Source organism: Tupaia chinensis, unplaced genomic scaffold, assembly GCF_000334495.1.
Source record: "Tupaia chinensis unplaced genomic scaffold, TupChi_1.0 Scaffold000477_1, whole genome shotgun sequence".
Classification (NCBI taxonomy): Eukaryota; Metazoa; Chordata; class Mammalia; order Scandentia; family Tupaiidae; genus Tupaia; species Tupaia belangeri.
The window spans coordinates 2,711,349-2,716,914 of NW_006159986.1; positions in this window are offsets into that span (position 1 = coordinate 2,711,349).

Consider the following 5,566-nt stretch of genomic DNA (forward strand, 5'->3'; position numbering starts at 1 on the left):
AATTTCCTTTTTTCGTTTTGTTTTTCTTTGCTCTTGAGGTGTTGCTTATTAGGTCAGTGGGAGGCTCACCACTCCTTAGAAACAGTGAGGACTTTGGGCTATTCAGGGCTGGTGGCAACAGTTAATGGTAATTGTGAGCAATAGGTAGGCCAACCATAAGAGAAATCATCAATTTTCTAATCCTGTACAACTTTCAACACTCAGAGATACCTTAAATAAGTCAGGAAGAAACATATAGATTACCTGATGACTAGGAACAATCGCAGAGGCTCAAGAAATATGAGCAAACAACAAAAGGCCTCTCCCTCAAGGGAAATCATCAAGCCTACATCATCCACTGTCAATACAATGGACGTCGTGGACATGTCTGATAAGGAATTCAGAATATTTGTAGTGACCAAACTAACTGAGATGGAAGAGAAAAGAGACAAGGAGCTCCAGGAGATGAGGAAGTCCTTTAATGACTTGAAAGAAGAAATGGATACCCTAAACAAGAACCAGATGGAACTTCTAGGTTTGAAGAATGTGATAGAGGAAATCAAAACCTCCCTTGAAAGCATTAAATGTAGGTTAGACCAGGCAGAAGACCGAATCTCTAACGTAGAAGACAAAACATCTGACCTAGATAAAAGTATCAAGAAGATTGAGAAAACAACCATGAAAAATGAGGATAATATACGAGGAATACTGGACACCATCAAGCGCCCCAACATTCGGATAATTGGTATTCCGGAGGAGGAAGAAAATAATAAGGGCCTGGAAAATTTATTCCATGAGATCCTGGAAGAAAACTTTCCAAATCTAGAAAGGCATTCAAATATCCAGACCCAAGAAATACAGAGGACCCCAAGTAGAATCAACCCAAGAAGATCATCTCCAAGGCACATCATAGCCAGACTGGCAAAAACAACAGATAAAGACAAGATACTAAAGTTGGCAAGAGGGAAACGCCAGGTTACTTACAAAGGTCACCCCATCAGGCTAACATCGGATCTCTCAGCAGAAACAATGCAGGAAAGGAAAGAATGGGGAAGCATAGTCAAAGTGTTGAGTGAAAAACAATTTCAACCAAGAATACTATACCCGGCAAAATTATCTTTTATATGGGAAAAAAAGATAAAAACATTCTCAAATAAACAAAATTTGAAGGAATTTACCAACACCAGACCAGCTCTTCAAGAGGTTTTGAAGGGAGTACTATACCAGGAAAACTAAAAAATCAGAGACAGTTATACGAGAACAAAAAACAACTAAGAAAATGGCTCACTTAATGATAGGATCAGGTATGGAAATATCGATAATTACATTGAATGTCAATGGATTAAATTCCCCAGTTAAGAGACATAGACTAGCTGAATGGATAAGAAAACAGAAACCCTCTATCTGTTGCCTACAAGAAACTCACTTTATGGATAAAGATATACATAGACTAAAAGTCAAGGGCTGGAAAAAGATATTCCATGCAAATGGAAATCAGAAAAAGGCTGGAGTAGCGATATTGATCTCAGACAAAATAGATTTTAAAACAAAGACTGTAAGAAGAGACAAAGAAGGGCATTATATAATAGTAGATGGGGTAATCCAGCAAGAAGATATAACCCTTATAAATATCTACGCACCCAACTCAGGTGCGCCTAAATATGTGAAGGAAAGACTGCTGGAGCTAAAAGGAGACATAGGGAAAAATACTATAATTGTTGGAGATCTCAACACCCCGTTATCTCCTATAGACAGATCTTCTAGACAGAAAATAAATAGAGAGATACAGGACTTAAATGATACTATAAATGGAATGGGCTTGACAGATATCTATAGAACTTTCCACCCTACATCCACAACATATACATTTTTCTCACCCCGACATGGAACCTTTTCAAAGATAGATCATATATTAGGACACAAATCAAGCCTTTACAGATTCAAAGGCATAGAAACTGTACCCAGCATCTTCTCTGACCATGATGGAATTAAACTCAAGATTAATTTCAAGAAACAACCCCGAAAACACACGAACACATGGAAACTGAACAACCTACTTCTGAATGACTTCTTCACTACTGAAGAAATTAAGGCTGAAATAAACAAATTTATGGAAACAAATGATAATGAGGACACAAGTGTCCAGAACCTATGGGACACAGCAAAAGCAGTCATAAGAGGGAAATTCATAGCAATTAGTGCACATAAGAAAAGGATGGAAAGATGGCAAGTAGATAACTTATCATCATGCCTCAGAGAACTGGAAAAACAACAACAAACGAACCCCCAAAATGCCAGGCGAAAAGAAATAATAAAGGTTCGAGCAGAAATAAATGAAATAGAAAATAAACGAACCATACAGAAAATAAATGAAAGCAAAAGCTGGTTCTTTGAAAAGATCAACAAGATCGATACTCCATTGGCTAGACTGATCAAGAAGAAGAAAGAAAGAAACCAGATTAATCAAATATGTGATGAAACAGGCAATATTACCACGGACATAGCAGAAATACATAATATCATTAGAGGATACTATGAGCGACTTTACGCCAACAAACAAGATAACCTGGAGGAGATGGACAAATTCCTGGATGCATATAAACTACCAAGATTGGATCAGGAAGACATAGAGAATCTGAATAGACCTATAACAAGCCAGGAGATTGAATCAGTAATTAATAATCTCCCAACAAAGAAAAGCCCAGGCCCAGATGGCTTCACTTGTGAATTCTACAAAACTTTCAAGGAAGAATTAACCCCTATCTTACTAAAATTATTTCTAAAGATTCAAAAGGAAGGAAACCTTCCAAATTCATTTTATGAAGCCTCCATCATCCTCATCCCCAAAACAGATAAGGATATGACAAAAAAGGAAAACTACAGACCAATATCATTGATGAATATAGATGCGAAAATTCTCAACAAGATACTCGCAAATCGTATCCAACAACATATAACAAAGATCATTCATCACGACCAGGTAGGCTTTATACCAGGGATGCAAGGGTGGTTCAATATACGCAAGACCATAAATGTAATACACCACATTAACAGAAAGAAAGATAAAAACCATATGATCATCTCAATTGATGCGGAGAAAGCGTTTGATAAAATACAACATCCTTTTATGATTAAGACTCTCAGTAAGATTGGTATAGAAGGGTCATTTCTGAACACAATAAAAGCAATCTATGAAAAACCTACAGCTAATATTATACTGAATGGGGAAAAGCTGAAAGCTTTTCCTCTGAAAACAGGTACTAGGCAAGGCTGCCCACTTTCTCCACTGCTCTTTAATATAGTACTGGAAGTCTTAGCTATTGCAATCAGAGAAGAGAACAGTATTAAAGGCATTCGAATAGGCAAAGAAGAGTTGAAAATATCTTTATTTGCAGATGACATGATGGTATACTTAGAAGACCCAAAGGTATCCATGAAAAAACTGCTTGAAGTAATAAGTGAATACAGTAAGGTGGCAGGATACAAAATCAATATCCAAAAATCTATAGCATTTCTATTTATGAACAACAAGTTGAATGAAGCAGAGCTGAAGAAAGGAATCCCTTTCACCATAGCCACAAGATGTATAAGATATCTAGGGATAAACCTAACTAAGAAAGTCAAAGACCTTTATAAAGAAAACTACGAGAATCTTAAAAAAGACATTGAAAGTGACATAAAAAAGTGGAAGGACATCCCATGCTCCTGGATTGGTAGAATTAACATAATCAAAATGGCAATTCTACCCAAATTAATCTACATGTTTAATGCAATTCCAATCAAAATACCAGAGATATTCTTCAGAGATCTAGAAAAGACAATTATAGAATTTGTCTGGAACCATAAAAGACCTCGTATTGCAAAAGCAATCCTGCGTAAGAAGAATGGAGTAGGAGGCATATCACTCCCTGATCCCAAGATATACTATAAAGCTGTGGTCATCAAAACAGCATGGTATTGGCATAAAAACAGACATGTGGACCAATGGAAGAGAATAGAGACCCCAGAAATAACTCCCAAAGCTTATAGCCAACTGATCTTTGACAAAGGATATCAGTCAATCCATTGGGAAAAGGAAAACCTCTTTAGTAAATGGTGCTGGAAAAACTGGGTATCCACCTGCAGAAAGATGAAACTGAACCCCCATCTTTCACCATTAACAACAGTCAACTCAAAATGGATCAAAGATCTGAACCTAAGACCTCAGACAATAAAACTACTTGTGGAAAATGCTGGGGAAACTCTGGGAGACATTGGAGTAGGCAAAGACTTCTTAAATAAGACTCCCAAAGCACAGGCAATAATCCCTAAAATAGACAAGTGGGACTATATTAGACTAAGAAGTTTCTGCACAGCAAAGGACACAGTAACAAGTGTGAACCGACAACCCTCAGAATGGGAAAATATTTTTGTTAAATATGCCTCAGACAAGGGACTGATAACGAGAATACATAGGGAACTCAAGTGCCTTATGCGAAAAAAAATGATTAACCCGATTAAAAGATGGGAAAGTGAGCTGAACAAAAGTCTCTCTAAGGAAGACATACGAACAGCCAAAAAGCATATGAGGAAATGCTCGACATCCCTCATCATAAGGGAAATGCAGATAAAAACCACAATGAGATACCACCTAACCCCTGTCAGAATGGCAAAGATTAAGAATATAAAAAGTGATAAGTGTTGGCGGGGATGTGGTGAAAAGGGAACCCTCCTACACTGTTGGTGGGAATGTAAACTAGTTCAACCACTGTGGAGAACAATATGGAGGTTCCTCAAAGATCTACAAATAGAACTACCATTTGATCCAGCAATCCCACTTCTGGGTATTTACCCAAAAGACAGGAGAACGCTCAGTCAGAAAAGTGCTTGCACATCCATGTTTATTGCAGCATTATTCACAATTGCCAAGACATGGAACCAACCTAAATGTCCACAAACTGATGAATGGATTGGAAAAGTGTGGTATATATACTCTATGGAATACTACTCAGCCATAAAAAATAACAAGACCCTGGAATTTGATAGAAAATGGTCAGATATGGAGGATCTATTGCTGAGTGAAGTAAGCCAGGCTATGAAAGAAAGATATTGTATGTATCCACTCAATATATACCGACTATCCGCACTCTATAATAGAGAGCAAAAATTCGGAGGACATAAACACAGTGAAGGTACTTAATGAGAATAGGACAGTGTGGAATGGGGTAAGTGAAGAGAAGAGGATAGAGAAAGATAGCAAGTGAACAATAGAGAGACAGGACGTTAGTGAGAAACAGATAGGGGTTATTAACTGTTGATGATGACATGTATAGTATTCTCAACTGGATTGGTCTGAGAAGTATTTCATGATGGGCAAAGTATTTTTACAAGCAAAACGAGAAATAACAATTGACTGTTTTATAAAAATAATTAGAATAATAAAAATAATGATTGGGGAAAACAGAAAAGATATTGAATGTTGAAGTGGGGAGATTAATGTCTCTGTACTGACTGACATGCATGGCATTCCCTTTTGAAAAAACAATGTAATACAATGTAAAGTTATATGTAATCCAATGTAATATAAAGAAGATTATGATGATAAAAA